General features: G+C 38.5%; 1 long non-coding RNA gene across 1 annotated transcript in view; it reads right to left on the reverse strand.

Moving 5' to 3' along the window:
- Positions 1–10,440: 10,440 nt before the first annotated feature.
- LOC125914662 (uncharacterized) overlaps positions 10,441–21,685 on the reverse strand; it is a 42,030-nt gene continuing 30,785 nt past the window's right edge. The window contains exons 3-4 of the long non-coding RNA XR_007455381.1: positions 13,153–13,221; positions 10,441–10,815 (exon numbers count right to left, since the gene is read on the reverse strand). This is a non-coding gene — a long non-coding RNA (uncharacterized LOC125914662). The remainder of the gene's footprint in view (positions 10,816–13,152; positions 13,222–21,685) is intronic.

Genomic DNA, 21,685 nt, shown 5'->3' on the forward strand with positions numbered 1-21,685 from the left:
ATTGGCCCCAAGGATGTAATCTATTATTTTTCTGGGATGGGGAGTTGAAATACAAAATCTGACCCTTTTTCCCAGGATTGCAGAAATAGAGCTAGACATTTAAACATAAAGAGTTTCATAATATATTTAATAAAACGATGAAACATTATAACTTTCCATTATCATTCACTGTCTACACAATTGTAATTAGTGTTTGTTAAAATCACAAAAGTGACAGGACCACTTCTGTGCCAAATGAAATCTGATTGTCGGAGACTGCAATTAAATTCATTTTGATGTGATTTGGAGCAAGACCATAGTAATAATCTGTTTTGTCCTTTGGCCATGTTTTCAGTTCTCTGCAGTTTAGACTTTTAAAAAAGAAGTATAGGCACCTTTTGACGCTGCAGATAAAACAGAATTTTAAAAACTGATTACTTCTATGATTACCCCTCAAGTGCCTCATTGTCTCTATCCACAAAATGGAGAGAATCATTTGGCTAAACTTATGGTAACTCCAGAGCAGTGGTCAATTCCTAATTATCAGAAATTATGGAAAACCACCATTTAGTGACTTGTTATGTTTGTTACAACTCTCCTACTGTTTCCAAAAAATATGGTTTGGAGATACTCATGTAATCAGAAGTTGGTCAATATTTGTACAGAAAAGGCAATAGAATCTAGAAGAGGAAGGCATTGCTGCTATGTTACATAGTTACTACCGCCACATTTTCTCAAGCTATACTGGAGCACATAAAATGATACATATTTAAGGAGGTAAGTGAACAGGTTATTTGAAACAAACTTCCCTGAAAAAAATTAGATGTATAGATAACATGCATCTCAATTCCTATGTGTGTAAGCTTATATAAGGGAGGGAATCCCATGAAAATAATAATAATAATAATAATAATAATAATAATAATAATAAAATATTATTTCTATTTTGATAGCAATCACTTATAAGGGCCTGGCTAGTGCTATATATTCCACCAAGTTCTTTATATGTATTAACTAATTGCACACTGGCAACAGCTTATGAAGTAGGCACCACTTGTATTCTTTACAAATGAGAAAACTGAAGCACTGAGAAGTTAGAGAGCTGCTCTGAGTCATTTAGAATTCAAATCTGGGCACTCTTGCTCCCAGCCTTTGTGCTTTTGACATCGCTGCATTAAATCCTATATGGGGCATGGCTGAATTTTAATTGCAGACTCAAATGAAGCACTGCCTCACTTACTTAAAAAAGCAAATTTGTACGCACTGCTCTTGGGGACCCAAAACAGATTCAGGGCCTGCCCTCAGGAAGTGTAGGCTATACCAGGAACTCAGGCCCTTCTGTATAGTCACTTGCTTATTTAATTCCAAGTGTGAAAAATGCTATGCAAAAATGCATAAGGAATAAAATTGTTTTAGAAAACAAAATATTTCAGAAAGGGTAGTTGCTAACAGTCTGCCAATTGTAAGTAACAAATAAACCAGACTATAAAGCTGATAAAGTCATAAAGGATAGGGGCCTTATCTATTTTGTCTCACTCTGTATCCCAAAGCCTTGTATCATATTTATCATAGAGTACACACTCACAAAGCATCTACTGAGGAGGAGTCCCATGAAACAGCTGAAGACAGGCGATCTATAAGAACAGACCAACCAGATTAGTCACCTCTTCTCTCTTCCTGTCAGAGCATGAATCTACATAAGGACCAAAGGTCCCTATTCCACCCCAACGTTATCAACATTTGCTATACCTGCAGATCCAGGCTGACCCAGACACATGCCTGTAGCTCCCTTTGGAGCCACTCTTTCTATTAGCAATGGGCACACCACTCAAAATCATTGCCCAGTAACCCCTGTATGACTTCCATGTTCTTACTGAGAAATTCCACTGTTGCCAAGCCTAAGAGGGAAATGCCAATTCTAATACTTGGTGGTTTAGGGTAGGTAAATCTTGCAACAAGCGTTGATCCCCCCTTGTCCATACATCACTGTGTTCTTCAATACCTCAGACCTGCCAGGGAGTTTGTGTGTCACTTTATCAGAAGCATCCACTGTGACTGCTGGAGCACTGACAACAGTATAGGTCATAAGAGAGGGAGACATTCTCCACCTGTGTGTGTTCCTAGCTGTATACAAAATTAGTTCATCATATTTTGAGGAACAAAGGCAATAATTCTTTTCATGGTGAGAGATGCTTATTGGCACACAATACTCAAATGCTCGAAGAAGTTCTCTAGACTTACTACATCAACTCTCTTGAAAGGAAAATTTACACTATTTTGGCAAGTGTCATTGTCTGGAAAAACTTTCCTCCCATCCTTTCTCCCATCATTCTTCCTTCCTTACTATTCTTCACTCCCTCTTCTTTTTCTCTTCTTCTCCTCTCCCCTCCCCTGCTCTCCTCTTGTGTCCTCCCCTCTCCTCTCCTTTCTTTTCCTTTTCCCTCTCAAGGATTATGATTCTCTTTTTTAAATTTTTCTGATATGGAATTGCTTGATTTTTAGGCCTTGATTTTAGGTGACTGCTGCATGACCTGGCTTTTGTAAATATATTGGACTAACTACTCAACCTTCAAATGAGACTTTTCTTTACTGTACCAAACTCCTCCACCCCCCACCCCCTTGGATCTAATGGTTAACTATTCACTTTAGGAACCCATTTGTCTTGCTTAGAGTTAGGACTATTTTATTTGTTTCTTTATTGAAACAAATTGAAATATTTTGGCTCAAAATATGCTTCCCAACACTCTAGCCCAATTAGTCTCCTGTCTACTTCTTTTTTTTTTTTAGCTTTTTTAAATATTTATTTATTTTTGAGAGAGAGAGAGAAAGAGAGAGAGAGAGAGAGAGAGAGAGAGAGAGAGAGAGAACAGGTGTGGGAGGGACAGAAAGAGAGGGAGACACATAATCCAAAGCAGGCTCCAGGCTCCGAGCTGTCAGCACAGAGCTGATGCAGGGCTTGAACTCACACACTACAAGATCATGACCTGAGGCAAAGTCAGACGCTTAACTGACTGAGCCACCCAGGCACCCCATCCTGTCTCCTTCTTTTTAAAAAATGTTCATATATTTATTTTGAGAGAGAGAGGAAGGGGCAGAGGGATCAGGAGAGAGAGAATCCCAAGAAGACTCCGCAATGTCAGTGCAGAGCTTGACGTGGGGCTCCATCTTGCAATCCATGAGATTATGACCTGAGCCGAAACCAATAGTCAGATGTTTAACCAGCTGAACCATCTAAGTGTCTCTCTCCTGTCTACTTCTAAGCATTGTGGGCTCTAGCCTTGGTAGAAATGTCCCAACCCCTTTTTTCTATTTGACCACCATCCATTCTGTAAGATATGCTGACCACAAGCAAGACTGAAAGGTCAGTATTCTCCCCTTATCCATGTCATTTTGTCTCCCTATGGTGTCCCATCCCCTTTGGGTGCTCAGCGCCAAAATACTCTTCTCCTTCACCATCTTTTCTGCTATGAAGAACATATCTAATATCAATAATTACACTTCATTGTCAATGTAAATTAATGTTTTCCTATTCCCAGGGATATTCTCCAGCTAATGACAGACTTTTTTCCACAGGTTATAAAAGAAAAACCAAAAAAAAAAAAAAAAAAAAAGAGGAGAAATTACATTAATTTGACTGTGCATCAGCCATTTGTCAAAAACTACATTATAAATCTTACTTATGCTAACCCATTTGTTTATACAGTATGTCTCTATTATTATTAGAACTATTTGCAGGTGAAAGTAAGCTTTTCTTCTTTGTTTAAAGTTTCAGGGCCAAGCCAGAATTTGAATCCAGTTATACAGGCCCATATGCCTTTGAAATCTCACCATAGAGTATGGAAATCCGTATCAGTTGCAGTTGCAGGTCAAGTTCTACTTTGTTTTCTAGAACCTTCCTTATTAGATGGTTTCCTACTTCCTTGGAATTCTCATAGTAGTAAGAGTCAGTGCCATAAAAATAATAACTTCACTGCATATTCCCACCATATTATAGTAATGGCTTTATTTGTATCTATCAACTTTATAGTGAGACTGTAGGCAGTTTCAGCCAAAGAAATACATGCCTTGTCTTTAAAAATATATTCCTGGGGGCTCCTGGGTGGCTCAGTCACTTAAGTGGCCGACTTTGGCTCAGGCCATGATCTCCCGGTTCGTGAGTTCCAGCCCCGCGGTGGGCTCTGTGCTGACAACTCAGAGCCTAGAGCCTGCTTTTGATTCTGTGTCTCCGTCTCTCTCTGACACTCTCCCGCTAACACTCTGTGTGTCTCTCTTTCTCAAAAATAAATAAACGTTAAAAAAATTTAAAAAAACCTTTTAATAAAAAAAATAAATAAAAATATACTCCTGGACCATGAACTAGAAATTCACATATATTATATATTTAGTGAATCCTTGACTTTATAAGGATTGGTGAGATATGATGGGATTAGACCAGATTTCTCAAGACCACCGGGGACAATAAGAAGGAATAAAAGGTCCCGTGACAGATTTCTTACCCCTCTACCTCATAAGCATTGTATTAAAGCAGCTACTTGGGAATACCTTGTTATTTTCTAAAAACCACTTTTGTGAATGGCACTTTCTAGAACTGTACAGTGGAGGGAAACCCTGTCTACTGCCAATCCTCCCTGGTGAGGGTTACGGTTTATGGAGAGAAGCATAGTACTTGTGAGAGGACAACAAATAGTGGAAATCTGCAGGTTGCCCCTCACCTGTGTCTTCACCACGTTCTACCTTTGGTTCCATTAGCACTACCATTGTCTCACCAATGTCCTGACTCAAGTTAATTCTCACATAGGACAGTTTGGGCTATTCACAGCAGCGAAACAAGGTGAACAGAACACAGTGTTGAGATTTTCATAAAACTCTCTCATTTTGTGGGAAAATTAATATTGGCATGTGGTTTATTGGTTTACACTTTAGAGGCCCCAGGTGATATTATTGATGAATCACAACTCTTTCTTCTGAGCCTTTTCCATCACATACTCAAGGAAGCCACTTTTAATTATTCATGACTGAGGTAACTTCTCAAGTTATAAGGATGTTCTCTGAAGGAAGTGCTAACCACAAAAGACACAGTGTATAAAAGATCATAATATTTTTATAACCAATTGGGGCATCATCAAGGAGCATATATTGGTGGATAGAGAACCAAATCTGGGGCTATAGGAAACAGATCCTTAGAAGCGACCAGAGGCCTACTGCATTGTTGCATTCTAAATATCCAGAGGCATCAAAAGTGTACAGTGTTATAAGTGCCAGGGGCAGAAGGAAGAATAAATGATGAATTTATGCATATGGGAGGTCATCATCTAGAAGAATTATGCATAAAGAGGTCATTGAAATATGACACAGAAAGTGCCATGATCAGAGTGTACAGAGATTATAAAATAGAATAGACCCAAACTGATTTTGATGAATTAATCTCATGAAAAGGTTTTTTTTTGGATTAAATACTTTAGCTATGCCCAGAATGTCATTAAGGGGGGAAAGAGTATGATTCTGAAAATAGGGGTGCTGAGAGGGACATTGCAGAAAGTGTTACAATGAGGTAAAGGCACAGTGGTGTATTTAGGGCACAATAAATATCTTGGTATCATTATATCTTGGCCAGCACATCCTTGTTGGAGGACCAATCAGCTGGATCTCACCACTGGACTGTACATTTGGAGAACTGAAGCTCAATGGAGGGTACAGACAAAAGAAGTTGAGACCAGGGAGCCTGGGTGGCTCAGTCGATTAAGCATCTGACTCTTGATTTCAGCTCAGATCATGATCCCACGGTTGTGATATCGAGCCCTGTGTTGGACTCTGAACTGAGCATGGAGCCTGCTTAAGATTCCCTTTTCCCTCTCACTCTTCCCCTCTCTCACGTGTGCACTCTCTATCTCTCTCTCTCTCAAAAAAAAAAAAAAAAGTTGATACCAATGTTGTAGACACAAGGAGTCCTATTTCTAGAGATGATACCTACTGTTTCCTACGAGATACAATAAAATGAAAGTGACAAGTGAAGATACATGTATTAGTATTAAATGAGGAGTCTAGGACCACATAGACAATTCCCTTTTTTCTGATCATGATGCTTTTCATTCCTAGGCCAAAGCACTGTGAGAGCAGGGTGGACTATTTACTGCTTCTGAAGAATCTTGGAGAATCTTTATTGAGTAAATATTTGCTATTTATACCCTGTTGACATTTTGTTTGAAGATGTCTCTCAAAATGTAAAATTGACTTCAGGATTCATAGTTTAGTTAATTCCAAAGAGGTTTAGGACAAGTGGCTATAACTTAGGTCTAATGGCCCAAATCCAATACAGATCTCAAACATGTTGTGCTCTGAAAATCACATTAGCTTATTTGGTGTTCTGTTCAAGATAGTGCAAGGGCAAGGAAGCTTCCATTTGAAATACTGTCTGGAGTATCTGGGCTAAATATTATCTCATTGTTTTCTCATATTCAAACACCCATTTTGACAGAAATGCTCTCAAACACAGTGGGTTCCAAAAAAAACCTATCTGGAAGCAGAACTTGTAGAACAGTCAGAGGAAAGTTGCTGCTTAGTGCACTCCATACAGAAAAGGGCTCTGAAGTTGGAAATGCCTCCCACATTGTTATTTATGGTACCTTTCCCATTTCCTATGTTATTTCTGGGAATATTTGTGATTCTATCTTAAGAAAGGCTATTTTTGCCCACCATATCATACAGAGCTAAGCTCTTTCACAATTGAGGCAAAACAAAACAAAACAAAACAAAACCCAGGAAAAAGTATATTCTTATTTTCATATGAGAGACTATAAGGAAGCTCTCCAGTTAACAAAATGTCTTTAAGAATCCCTGGAAGACTAAGTATTAATCATATTTCTTTATCAGTTTCTAAAGCCATAAATATATATATATATATATATATATATATATATATATCCAGGTAACATGTGTGAGAATGGAATTTAGAAACAGAGACTGCCATCCCTAGGCATGTTGCTGTATATCTGCTCAGGTGACAGAAAAAGTGGGGTCTTCTAATGATTTTGGATATGCCTCTTTGAGATTCATCTAAATGTAACTGAAAGGTACTGCGTTCCTATCAGTAGGGGACATATTCACAAATAACTCTATTATTTTCATTGAAGGAGACATAGAAAACTTCTATGGATGGAACAGAAGCTTAATGCTCATCTATATTTGGTCTTCTCTTCTTCTAAACACATGGGAGAACTCATTTCTTGATGACTCCACAATATTTAGGTGGAGCCATCTGGCTAGCTCTAGTTAGTGAGTTATGAGTAAAACTGATGTGTGTCACTTTCAGGCCAGAGTATGTAGTTGTCCATGTGAGATCTCTTCTATCAAGGCAATTATGGAAGTCCTTGTTGATATGGAGATGCCATTTCAACAAGTTCTTCCCTAGATACTGAGCCATCACAAGGACAGTGCCCTGAAGAGTGGCCCACACCTACAACACACTTCTCATGAATGAGGAATAAATTGTGTTTAGCAACTGAATTCTTTTGTCTGCAGTATAAGCCTGCTCTGACTAAAACAACGAAAGAAGCGTTGCGAGGTGTTGTGTTTGCAAAAAGACTTCGATAGTGGATAGAAGTAGGAAAAATTTCAAAGGAAAAAAAAAGCACTGTCAAAATCATAAAAGCAGAAGAATGTCGTTTTCACTGGGGACAAAAGGAACAATTAAACTTGACAGGAATATAGTGAGAAGTAGATAATAAGCCAGAGGACATAGATTAGAATGTTAACACTGGATTCATACTTAATCCTGTTGGCGACAGATAATCATCTATGGTAGGAAGGAACATATTAAGAGGAGGAATCAAAGTGAGAAGAGGCTGGGAGGGGGGGAAATGGGCGATTTTCAAACAAGTGTAGATAGTAATAATAACATCTCTAGAAGATTGGAGATAGAAGAAAAATAAATTAGGAAATATATTTGTAGGAAAAATACTGAGAAGCACAACAGTTTTCTTGACCTGACAATAGACAGTCGGGGTAAGGGCAAAAGGGTACCCCAAGAAGTTACAGGGAGGGCTGCTATAACACAGAGATGTTATTAGTTAAATGGACTGTTCTTTCCACACACCTGACACCTCATGTATAGGGGATATTTTCCTCTAAGTTCTAAGCAAGTAACTGATTTTGGAGAACAACTTATTTCTAAGATAAGGTTTTCATCATAGATGTCCTCACTGGAAAAAAAAAAATTGATAAGTCCCTAAGCTTTCACTTTGCTTCAGCCTGTCCTCTCAACATTTTGTCCATACTCAGGAAAATCTCAGCATAGCCAATATCAACTCATGCAATTCATGTCAGTTTGTCAGGCTAACACATATGCCTGAAGACTTGACATCTGGTTTCCACACACGCTTTCCCCAGGTCCGTATGTGCATGGGGGAAACACACAGATCTTCTGTAATTCACAAATAGTAAGGGGGAAAAAAGGAAAAGGAAATTGCTGGAAAATAAAGAGTAAAAGCTCTTCTACAGCCATAATGAGACTAAGATTTAAAAGTACATCAGAGACAAATAAGAATTAATGGTTAAGAACATAAAACTTTGATGTAGGCATGTCAGATTTTGAATCACTGATCTGCCACTGTAAGTCTCTGTAAACTTCAGTTTTCATCATGGAAAAAAAAATCCTTGCAGGGCTGTTATGTAGTTAAATGAGATATTGCTCACAAAGTCCTTGGCATAGTGTATTTTCAAAATAGCCACACGTAACAGAATGATTCTATTGTATGTAGGTCAGATCACATTACCCACCTGCTCAAAACAACCCCATTTGCCTGACATTGTCCTACGAGTCCCAACATGACCTGGGTCCCTGGTTCTCTTTGGTCCCTCAGACCACTGACCATTCTTACCCCTACTTGCTGAGTGTCAGCCACTCTGATTACTTGCTGGCCCTTGATCACATCAAGATCTTTCCCACCCAGGCCTGCACACTTTCTCTTCTCTTGCCCTGCCCTTTCCTTAGGCTCCTTGAAAGACTTCTCAACTGCCACCTCTGCAGGGAGGTTCTCCATCCCATCCTGCCAAGCTCAAGTTCCCTAATAACTGCCACACCTCTTCTCTTTTTATTTTCTTGCATAGCACTTTTCACTTTTTGACACATCTCTAATTTACTTATTTATTTTGTCATATATGTTCCCTTACTGAACCATAAGCACTATGAGGGCAGAGATTTTGATCTGCATTGTTCATTGATATGGGAGAATGCCTAGAACATGCCAGATACTTGGTAATTACTTGTAGAATCAATGAACTTCCAATACGATTATAAGAGAAAGGTAATGCCCAAACAAGATGAATATACTCTTCTGTATATAAAAGACAAACACGCATTCCAGGGTTCAAACCTAGGCAAAGAGAAATAACAGCTGAAGAGTACAAGGCAGATAAGTGCCAGGATGAAGACAGAAATTGAATGCAATCATGATATTTTCAGTTCCTTCTAACTTTTTTCCACTCAGAGTTCTCTCAATGCAAAAGTATTCATCAGGTAGTAATAATAATCAATTCTTATTAGATCTTACCCTATGCCATACATTGTTCTCACCCTTTATATGGATAAACTCCTTTTGTCTTGGCAATACCCCATGAGAGAAGTACTATTTGTATCCCCATTTTACAGATGAAGAAATAGGGAATGTGAGTACCTTGCCCAATGTTACATAGCTAGTGTTTGGTGGAGCTGGGCTGCAATCCCAGGCAGCCTGACTATACAGACTGTGGTTGTAATTACACCGCAGCAGGCATATAATAAAATGCTCTTCATATGTGCATCAGTTGAGGCATAAGTTAATATTTCTCCATTGAATCCTAAATATACATTTTTCCCTCTCTCTGCTATCATCATGACTGACTGTGACAGTTTAATTTTAAAGTGATATGATATAAAATTAATAGAAAAAAAGAACTATGAGATAGGGTAAGCCCTGGTTCAGGGGTCAAGAGCTTACCTTCCTGGGGCTACCACTAAGTACCTGTATAACCTTGACCTAATGCCTTAGCATGTGCAGGCCTCAGTTTTCTTATTATATAAAAATGTTGCTTTTGGATGCAATGATTCTTATAGTCTCCTACAGAATACATTCTGATTCTGTGAGACAACCAGAAAAGCCCTGTGTTGTTTGGCAACCAGCAGCATTAATTTGAAAGCAATAGGGAATATGGTTAAGTCATCCATATTTCACTTTGAACTCAGATCAACCTCTCTGGGGGAATTTAAGAACTAGGTATATACAGGAACAAATATGATCAAACATAAGAGCTTTGGAATTACATCCTATTGGAGAAGTATCAGGAGACTAGGAACAGCCAGAACAAAGACAGCACGAAAATGAACCCTGCATTTGTTCGTCATCAACTGGAGCTATCCAATCATTTTGAGGAAAAGAAATGCTTCAAATGAGTGATGATTTTAATGAGATCTGACTACACCCTCTCCTCCGTACCGTTACTTGGTTCCCATTGGCTAGGGAACCACTCACCTTTAAGAATGATGAGGCATCAGGTCATTCTCATTAAAAAAAAAAAAAAAGTAATTCTTGATGGATACTTTAAGAGTCAAGATAAAGTCAAATGTAGCGAACATAAGGGTCTTATCATTATAACATTTGTGACCAGGTGGAGAAAAACCAGGACTGGGGCTTCTGACAGCTGAGAAGGAAATGTTCGCTGGTGTGGCAGAGGCTCAGTCAGTGCTCAGAGTAAGGGTACTTTGCAGAAATTTAGGATCAGGGCCTGAAGGAGCAGGCAAGGGCCAGATTCAGTGCCAGTGTCTGAGGTGCTTGTCAGCGAGCTTGAGAAGAGCTGTGGATGCTGTGAAAATAGAAAACAGTCAGCAATGATTTCAGGGCAGGCGTTGGAAAGAGGGCAGCGGGTTTAGCTAAGTATGAAAAGTACAATAGCACACTAAAGCTTGTCACTGTGAGCACATCTGATTCTCAAGGCTTAGAGGTGTATGCCCTTTCAGAATTTTTTCCTTTGATTGAGACTGAAGGTCCAACCACAAGAGAAAATAGTGAAGAGGAATGTTGTGGTTTTCTCATACCTTTATGAAAGATAAGGAACTGTGATGAAGGTGCATGAGCCAGTAATTTCTATAATCAAACAGAATTTAATATAACCACTAATTACTAATATTCAAAAAGAATTATATGCCATTAGTACAATGACTTTATAATATGAGAAGATGGTGATTCTGTTTCCCTGCCCACCAAATGTGAGAAGTTGATTAGGAAGACTAACCTAGAACAGTATCAGTCAGGATGCACGTGTGTTTCCCAAGAAGACCCTATGTCATGTATTGGATTTAAGCAACTCCTGAAAGGGTACTTGATCAGGTGCATGACCCTCCCTTCCAGGAATTACCCCAGGGCAGCTCATCTCTTACCCCCCATCAACCCTCATAAGTCGTGAGGACTCACAGATAAAGTTGCTGAGTAAATTAACTAGACAATGTTGTAGAATCACGGCCAGCGCCTACCAGAAAAGAGGGATCTCCCTTCATAGGCTGATAGTAAACATTACAAGACCATGCCTGGTGGTGTTTACTTCTCTATTCCCAGTGCCCAACACAAGTGATTACTCCGTAATTGATTATTTGTTCAGTGAATGAATCAGAGAATAATTATTATCTTATGTATCAAACTCCTTACTCTAAAACAAAAACAAGACAACTGATGCAGATGTTTTCTTCTATCAGTGTTGCATGTCTGTTCCATTGAACTTGAATGTCATTATTCCTGGTCTCCTTTTTAATTACTCCTCCACTTGTCACTCCATTCCCCTACAAACCAGGATTCTGCCTTCTATCACTTCTCTTCTATTGTCTGGTGAGAGAGTGGAGGGAATAAGGAAACAAAATAAAACAAAACCCTCATCCCTAAAACATTTGTATTTAATATTATTCAAACCAAGTTGAGGTGGAATAAACTTAGAAAAATACAGAAGTCATTATCAAGGAAATGAGAAGTTACATGTGATTTCTTTTTCTTCCTGTTATTTCCACACGGTTACCAGCACCTCCATTTTATAGTGGTTTTAAGATTATTGTAGTAGAAGTCTGGCTACAAAAATACAGATTTGCTTTCCATCATCACAACATGGACTTCACCATGTGAAGATGCAATTTTTATTTTAAAATACATATTAAATTCTATTCCAGTCCCCAAAACTATGCTTCCCAGCTTTTCTCTATCCTGCCACATACAGATCCTCACTGCTTGAAGCAAACCTGATGTATAGAAATCAGAATTCTCTTAAACTCCAAGGTGATTCTTTCCTTTACAAGAGTATTCACCAAAATGTTCCTAAAAAATAGCTAGTTTCTCCTCTGCATTTAAATGATAATGTGACATACAAAAATTCAGTCCACTAAGGAAGTTGAAGGAGTTCAACTATGCTTTTAAATGACACAAGACCAATAACTTAAATCTGAATAGCAGTTTCTATATTTTAAAGTATTGTAATCAATCTTCACAATCTAATTAAAGATAGGCTTCCAAAGATAAAATAGGGTGTTAGGGTTAAAAATTCAAAGATAGTAAAAGACACAAGCTGTGCTTTCAAGAAGCTTATGTTCTAATTACAGAGAAAGCTAGGTAAATATTTAGAACACAGTGTGATATGTCCTGTGTTGAGAAGAAGACAACAAGCCCCAAAATGGATTTGTTTATCTAAGACCCATGTCACTAAACCTAGACTTAACCTAATTATAGTTTCGGCTCTTTTAGAAATGGAATTTTCAACCAGTCTTTCTGGAATCACATGATCAGCACTAGTTGGATAATCTGCCTGATAGACCCGTTATCCCCTAAAGGAAAGTAATTTTGCAATAACCAACACACTTTTTTTTAAATCTAGTATAATTTCCTTGTTCCTCCTCCCTCTGGCTGTAAAAATTTTGTAAAGCTCCTTGGAGCTCACTTCTATCTGCTAGATTAGATGCTGCCTGATCCAAATCAATTTTTGCTTACATAAACTCTTAGAAGTTCAATATGCCTCAGTTTATCTTTTCACACCCATCATAAAGGCATAGAGCAATACAGAGGAAACACATACACGACTGGTTACCCGTGAGCAGCAAGAGAAAGCCAAACAGTGAAAAAAAAACACCCTTCTGGATGATACAAGCAGACGATGATATTTACTCACCTCAGTTCCCCTCCCAGCTTCTTTCCCTTACTGTAGTTTGGGCACCTGTTACATGGTCTTGTTCTGAAGCTGTAATATAGTTTAGGTTATGATTAACTTCATATGCAACACAGGATTCTAAAGTATCTGCGTCGTCTTAGAGTAATGAACTACAAATTTGATTTTCTGAATTGATTGATCCTATCGAGCTTCTCAACAGTTATGGGAATCACTTAAGTTCCCTTTCTTGGCCCTCTAACAGAGCTTTAAACCACCACTTGTGAATTGCCTGCAGTAGCCAGCAAGAACAAACCTAGCTGAATCCTCCAGCTCAAATGCAAGTTTCAGAAAGGTCCATGCACATGATCTACTCACAAACCAGCACAGCAAAGTAATGTATCCATGCTTAGGAGAATGGAAGTCACACAGGCCTGTCTCTCTCATTTCCTCACAATTCAACTTTGGGCAAGTCACTCTACCACCATTATCCAGTTTCTTCAATCAAGAAATAAAGATGATAATATACAGCATCTCTCACAGATTTTGTGAAAATGAAACTAGATCATTATGTAAATCTTTTAGCACAGTACCTGATACCAATAAAGTGGCTAGGAAATGATTATTATAATTCTTTAAATTATTTATTCTAAAAAGTTCACTATTTAAGCTTGTCTATTTTGAGAACACGGCTAGCCCTCAAGAGTGCTACTCGAGAAAATCTTGAATAGAAAAAGAACCAGAATTCTTTAAAGGCATTAGGACTATTCATTTCCAATCCCACATAACTGGAATTAGTTGTCATTGTCTCCAGCATCTTCACAGTTTTTCCCCTTCCCCTGATGGATCCTTCTTCTCCCTCTTTGATGTTATCCCTGCTTGCAATTTCCCTTCCATGAAAAATCACTTTTGTATCCTTTGTGCTGCCATTCTCCATTTATAAGCCCCATTTACGATCCCTTTATCTGTCCTCTGGGACTCTGGGGGCTGGTCTCTAAGGATTAAATATGGGTATTCCCCTTTCCCTCTGGTTTCTAGTTGGGTTTGGACAGTAGGAGGCACCAGCAAGAAATGATGTCTTTCTCTGTTCCCTGCCTGTTTTGTCATCAGGGTCTGGCAGTCGCTGTACCTCTCTCCACAGACCCTGCCCAGTGGCTCTTTTCCTTCCCCTTCAGCCTAAAGGGTGGTAGTGGCTTCTTGTTCTTATTAATCACCAGTGGCCTCCACACCCTTTGTTGATTTCCTTAATCCTGTTCAGCAAATAACTGTCCTTAGAATTACATCCCTGTTGTTTTCTTCAGGGAAGGTGGCAATTGTCTTTCACTTTCATTCACTCTTTTTGCCAATTCACCTATTAATTTAACCATCTACTCAAATTATAATATTCCAATCACGCCGCTGGGACACTGAGGCGCAAATAAAAAAGGGAACTGAAGGACTGTAATGGGGCCAAATCTGCACCAAACACTGAAGCTGCAGAATACCCAAAGAGACTTCCAGCCTTTCTGTTTCTATGAAGGTTTCTGATCAGTTGTCTTGATGGAGCTACAAGGGAATATGCAGGGATTGTAGAGAATAGGATTAGAGCTCACACTTAGAGGTGAGATCTGCATATTCTATCCTCTTTCCCCCAACACACACACACACACACACACACACACACACACACACACAGTTACATTCACACATACACATATACACTAAGTCTAATGAGAGGGTTCCTGGAAAAGGCAGAGAACTTTTCCTGAGCTGAGCATACTGCTTCTACGATCCAAGAATTTTGTCGCATTTAGGATAGAAGACATTTATTTGTCACATTTGAGACAGTTGTTAGATATCCATTAGCAGCAATGGAACCAAAACAGAATTTTCAAAGTGGGTGGTGATGATGACGAAGATGGTCTGGAATGAGCAATAACCAGGTGTCAGACAGACGTCTTTAAGGAAAAGCAAAGACAGCAGAACTACAGACACTCCACCAAATCACAGAATCTAAATTCCAAGGAGAAGAGTCTTAACCAAGGGTCGCAAGCTAGTTCCTGATATGATAAAGAATAAACCCACTTCTCATGACACTCTGCCCTTACCTTTTTAGGACTGATGATTACAGAGTTGTATTTTTAACAAGAATCAGAGTCATAAGTAGGACATGGTAGAATTTCAGGAAATAAACTACATCCGGAGGAAGTACTTTGGAAATGTAAGGTTTCGCTGGGCCCTCAAAATCACTGTACAGGCAGTCACTCTCTCCACCTACGCATACGGCCAGCCCTGCTTCTGGTCCTGCTGACTGGGAAGGGCTCAGCTGTGATTTGTACACACTTTTCTTCATATCTGAATGCCCTCAGGTAAGGGTGGATTAACTTGCCCTTGGCATTCTTGGTGTGAGGCATCATCTGTCATGCCTTATGTCTTTTTAAAATTTTCTTGGCTTGAACCTTTCCATTTTGTTATCACTAGTAAGATTGCAGGCAGTTCCAACTGTGAGCCATTTGAGTTCTCAGGTGCGTGTTTGAGGGGATGAAGACCTATGCCAGGAATATAGGTTAATGCCAGTGCCAAACACAAATCCTCCTCTATCAGATTCTGGAGAAATCCTGGAAATGACCGTAAGAATAACTCACAGCAGTCACATGGTGTTCTTTTTCAGAGAAGAGATGCAATGGGTCTATCCACACTGTTCTTAGAGAAAAATATTTCGTCAGAACTGAATTTTTATTACGTGCAGCAGTTGGTGAGTAAAATCCCATCCTTAACCTGGCTGGCCCCATTTGTACTGGATGCTGTGGCAGTTGACCAGGTGCCCACCATCAGGACTGAAGCATTAGTTTCCCCAGGTCCTAAGTGCTGGGAGTATTAGTGTGGACAGCTCTCAGCCCAGTCTGTCCGTTTCCATAATTAGCTTTTGGCTGAAGAGAGCAGCTTTGCCCAAGACCGTGCTGCCTTCCTAGGGACAATATTCCTTTACTATCTGGAGTTAAGAGTAAAACACTAAGGGGGATACAAGCTGGGCACCTTTGCCTTAATTTGAAATAATGCTTCAGGGCCAATCCCAGAGCCCACAGGATCTGCTTAGTCCTCTGTTGCTACTGCACTGCAGCCCAACTTCCCTTCCGCCCCTTCCTGCACCCTGCATTCACCCCTCCCACAAGTGTGGCTCCTGAGAGCACTTTCCAGTGGAAGTTAACTGTGTCAGTCTCTGTCTCAGAGTTGGTTTCCCAAGGAAACTGACTGGCAATACTACCCATGCATCATTCCAGATGCTCCCAAAATGCTAAGACATGTTCTACATAATATTTCCAAAACCTTTTTCTGTCCTTTGTTTCATTGGAGCCTTAGTACCATCTTCAGAGTCAGAGATGTCTGGATTGTCATGACTTTGTACTGGTCCCATAGCCAACTCACTGGGTATACAACTTGCCCACGTTTCTCACTGCTCTGAATGAAATGAGCAGCTCCTGTCATTCTACTATCCTGTCCCCCTCTACTGACCCCTATTCCTCCATCTGTATATAGCTTTTTGCTCCAAAGATCTCCTAAAATATTGCTCTGGGTGTTACCTTCTTTGCCTTCTTGCTTCATTAATAATGACAATAAGAATGGAAAATATTTTCAAATATATACAATTATACTTGTTAGGTGTTCCCAATTATTCCTCAATAAAATTATACTGAGAAATAGTTAACTGATTATTTAGATGTAATAAGTGAGGCCTGAGAAGACTGAACCTGATTCCCCCAAGTGTGGAACATAGGAGATGAAAAATGTCATAGGACAGGGACAATGTCTTTGGTACTGCCTATTATCCTAAAGGATGATCCCTCCACCCCCTTTAAGAAACAGATAAATGGGGAAGAGGTCTTCTTTCCTAAAATAAATATGTGATTGTATTTTCCTATTAAAATTCCCCATAGGAAAGGTTCCCATTAGGAACCCGAAGTGAAAAATTAGGAAAACCCAGTAAATTGTTCAAGGTCACCGGGCTAACTTAGAGATACCAGCTCCTAACCAGACCTGGACTTGCCTTCTCAGATGCTCTGTGTAGACGACCCAGACTCTTCAGTATGCAGGGAAGCTACATTCTGCAGAAGGTGGGTAAACGGAATTCTCATTTTAATTTAGATAACCTTTTGATAAATATTTGTTTCCACTAACTCTTTAAAGCCTGTCTTATAAGGCTGATATGTTCTCTTTTATTTGCCCTACCTCTCCTTGTATCCAATATTTTATTCATTTATCAGAATAGTCATCAAAATAGTGCAGATTATTATTTTTTAACTAAAAAAAATCAAAACTATTAACTACAGACATCTTTATTGTTTATTTTTAAATTTAACTATTTTATGCAGGCAAAAGATGAAAATGGGTCAAAAATCAAAGCTACAAATAGAAGTACACTGAATAGTCTCCATGTGAGCTCATGTGCCAAACATCAAGTTCCCTTCACCACAAAAACCTATGATCTCAGGTTCTTGGGCATCCTTCCAGTGATAGGTCATGCAAATTTAAGATAGTTATATAAAAAAAATGTATTAATGTCTTCTATTTTCTATCTTACTATATAAGATAGCTGATTATAATAGTTTACACAGACTTCTACACCTTCTTTCTTCAATTAAGAGGCTACTTTAGAGATCATTTCCATTAGTACAGAGACTTTTTAAAACTTTTACCTTTTTAGTGCTGCATACTATTCCCTTGTATAGGTCTACCATAATTACTTGTTTTTAATTTGTCTCTTTCATGTACATTAAAATTATAACAAGTTTTTCTATTAGAGGCAAACTGCAATTAATAACAGATACCTAAGGATATAACCTCAACAGTGGAATTTCTTCCTCAAAGAGTGAGGTATTTGTGATTTTGACAGCTATTGCCAAATTCCTGTTCATACAGGTTGTGCTAATTCATGCTCACAAGCAATAGGAATTCCTCCACACATTCACCAGTGCAGCATGTTATGACTTTTTAAAAAATATCTATCATTGCTAATATAATAGACTGAGCATGGTATCTCAAAGGTGTTATAGTTTGCATTCCTTTGACTTATGTTTATCATTATTTGATACATTAAAAGCCATTTATATTTATTTTCATAGAATATATAGTTTTTTTCTATTTTTCTGTTGGTCTCTTACTTATTAACTGAGAATATTTTTCATATAATTGGGAAATTAGCCTTTTGGAATTTGAGTATCAGGTGTTGTGTTTTGTTTTGTTTTGTTTTTTTAGTGTTTGATTTTGCCTATGGTGCTTTTCATCATTACACCTTTTTTTCTAATTTTCGTATCTTCAAATTTATTGGTGCTTTGTGGGGTTGAGGGTTTTATTTCAAGTTAAGAATTTCTCTGTAGTTAAAAAGCATTCATCCATGCTTTCTTCTTATATCCTTTAGGTAAAATAGTTGTTAGTGCCTTTCTGAAGGAACTATCTCATTCATAAGTATTTGGATTCATTTGCTAATTGTTTCCAACAATTTGTATGGACTGGACTGGGGCCAAACACCTCCTCAAACTATTTTTAAAGCTCAATGAAAACACATTTAAAGAGATAATAGATTAAGTGATTTCAAGAGAAAAGTTTATATGGCTAGTAGGGCACAGAACAAAATTTATAAGATCCTTAAACAAAAGAGAAAACTCCAACTTGGGTGGCCAAATCCCAAAACATCTTAAGTGGCAAAAGCACTAGAAATGGGAAGAAAAATATAAGGCTGTCTGACTTTACTATAGCTCATAGGAATTTTGAATTAGCCCCTGTAAAGAGGTGGCAAAAACTGAAAATTGAAAGACTCCAAAAGCTTCAAAATGAAGATTTCATGTGCAGTTGATCTGAGGTGTTTTTGAGTTGTCTCATTTAGCAAATCTGATGTCAGGGGCGGGGAGGAAACAAACAAGCATATTTCTTGATTTCCTTATCTGGACCTCGTGCCCCAAGGTGGAGGAGCTACGAAATCAAGCAAGAAGGATATTCACATTTCTTTACCTTTCTAAAGAGGTAAAAGAACCCAACCCAGTAATTCCTCAATGATGATATTAATAGATTTTTATTTTTCTTTTTAATGGCACTGAAATACATTGGGAAATATCTTTAGATATCAATTGCTGTGGGTTTTATTAACTATCAATGGGTAATAGCTAATCTGCAGTGTTTATTGAAGGTTTATTATATGCCAAGCTCAGATACTCAATTGACTGAACCACTCAGGCACCCCGTGAAGAAACACTTATTAAATGTGAGAACATAATGGGAACAAAAAAGAAGTCAGCACAAATAATGTGGTGTTTTTCAAATAAGTCCGAGGCAATGAGAATGGTGGCTTAAGTTTGCACATTCAAGTCCATGAGACCTTACAGGAGCAAATGCACCAGAACAAAACCCTTCAAACTACTAATATTTACTTGCTTTTATCTTTAAGTTCTTGATACAACTGTAAACTTGGCCAAGAATGACATAGACCTCTATTAATCCTTGTTGTAGAAGTGGGTCCTGGATCAGCAGATCTAGACATTTGCTTTTCTTTCTCTCTTTCAATTTGTTATATAATTAAGAAATTGACTTTGTCACTGGTGTCTGGGAGGGAGATTCTAAATCCTTGGAATTTCTGGAGTGGTAAAAGTGTCTTTTTATTCCTGAGCCCCTTAGATCACACCTCAGTTTATGTTAAGTGATGAGATGATTCAGGATGGGACTGGTCACCAGAAAGACCAAACATTTCATTAGAAGCCTGGGGCTGTAAGTCAGTCAAACCTCTGGAGAAGGTAGGGAGTGTAGAGAATAGATCCAGATGTCTATCTGACTGAAAGCTTCTACTGTGCAGCAAGAGACAAGAAAGGTGTCTCCTGACTCATGTGTCCATTCACAGAAACCCAAGCAAAGGAGATTATCCTACCAAACATGGTTGCTCTTGCTTTTTGACACCTACTGATCTTATCAAACATTTAGCTCAAACACCTGCTTTATGTGCCTCAAACCAAACATATACGTCCTATATTACTCTACTCTTTCTACAGGGACATGAGTACTTTGTGGAAGTTCTGCTAGACAGAGAACAGTACTTTGGCTATTCTGGGACTTTGTACATTATGACTTATCTAGTGTATCATGTCAAAGCTCCACAGAAGGAACAATTTCCTGACATTGGTTTCATTACTCCTCTGTGGCCCATCACTTTGGAATCAATATCCATGATCCTCAATTTCCCAGCTTTACTTTCAGGCTTCTGGTTCCTACCATGGAGCCCAAGGCATGCCACCTGACTGGGAGGACCTCCTTGTACTGCCTTTGAGCAGTCTCTTTTTTATCCTGCCATTACATCCTTGTACTACCGCTTATAGGATGCCTGGGCCCCATGGGACCTCTCTGATGGAAAGGGAGATGGGAGAGTAATGGGGGCCTTAGTCTTATGTTACTTTCCAAGTCCTAGCATAAACCTTGAAATAATAACATTTGGGAAAGTATGACATTTTTCCTGGGGCACCTGGGTGGCTTACTTGGTTGAGTGTCAGACTTCAGTTCAGGTCATGGTCTCCCAGTCTGTGAGTTCGAGACCCATGTTGGGCTCTGTGAGCTGGTACCTGCTTTGGGTTCTGTGCCTCTCTTTCTCTCTCTCTGCCCCTCCCTCACTCATTCTCTCTCTCTCTCTCTCTCTCTCTCTCTGTCTCTCTCTCTCTCTCTCTCTCTCTGTGTGTCTCAAAAATAAACAAACATTAAAATGAAATTAAAAAAATTAAAAATTGTCATTTTTTGAACCTCACTATTTTTATTAAGATAGAAAAAGCTCCACCAGACAGTCAGGCATTTACACAAATGTTTACTCCCCCTTCCATACTTGGTTAATGGAAAAGGATGCTTAAATCTTTCAGCAGCCAATCATCAATTGGTTAGGCTAATTACAGAGAAGTTTTCACATTGTTGTCTTATCTCCTTCCACATTAACTGATGTGTCTCATGTAGTTACATTTCAGTGCCCCATCAAAAGGCTTGGAGGTGAGTGTTTCTACACTGTTGTGCTATGGAAAGCATATGTGGTTTGTACCTATGGATAGAGTTGAGGGTTAAGAGGATGATGGGGAGCATTTAGCTGGTCACCTATCAAGGAAATAAGACTTAAAAGTAAGGACAAGGGAGTTAACTTGAAATCAAGGTTATTTTTATTGGTATTTTCATTTTTTTTTTTGCAACAAAAATTAGTTTGCCCATTTTCATTGGTTAAAGCAGAGATCTGTACTCAGTTTTAAATTTCCATACCCAAAGATCATAAATGTGGCTCCTGACCTCAGCTATAATTTTGATTTTCTGTTCAGGAGTTATTTAAATAAATAATTATTTTTAAGAACAAAAATTTGTAACATTCATATTAGAAATGACGTTTACAAATTCCAAATTGAGACTTCTTTATGATCAAGATTTTACCCCTCTGTTATTGTCTATTCAGTTATCCCTCCAAATATTTGCACTTACTATTTTTTGGAAAATATAGTCTAAGGATCAATCACACAACTCTAAAAAGTCTACCTTCAATATTCTTATCTTTCATATTCTTCTGTTTTTGTTT

Source organism: Panthera uncia, assembly GCF_023721935.1.
Source record: "Panthera uncia isolate 11264 chromosome D3 unlocalized genomic scaffold, Puncia_PCG_1.0 HiC_scaffold_8, whole genome shotgun sequence".
NCBI classification, from domain to species: Eukaryota; Metazoa; Chordata; class Mammalia; order Carnivora; family Felidae; genus Panthera; species Panthera uncia.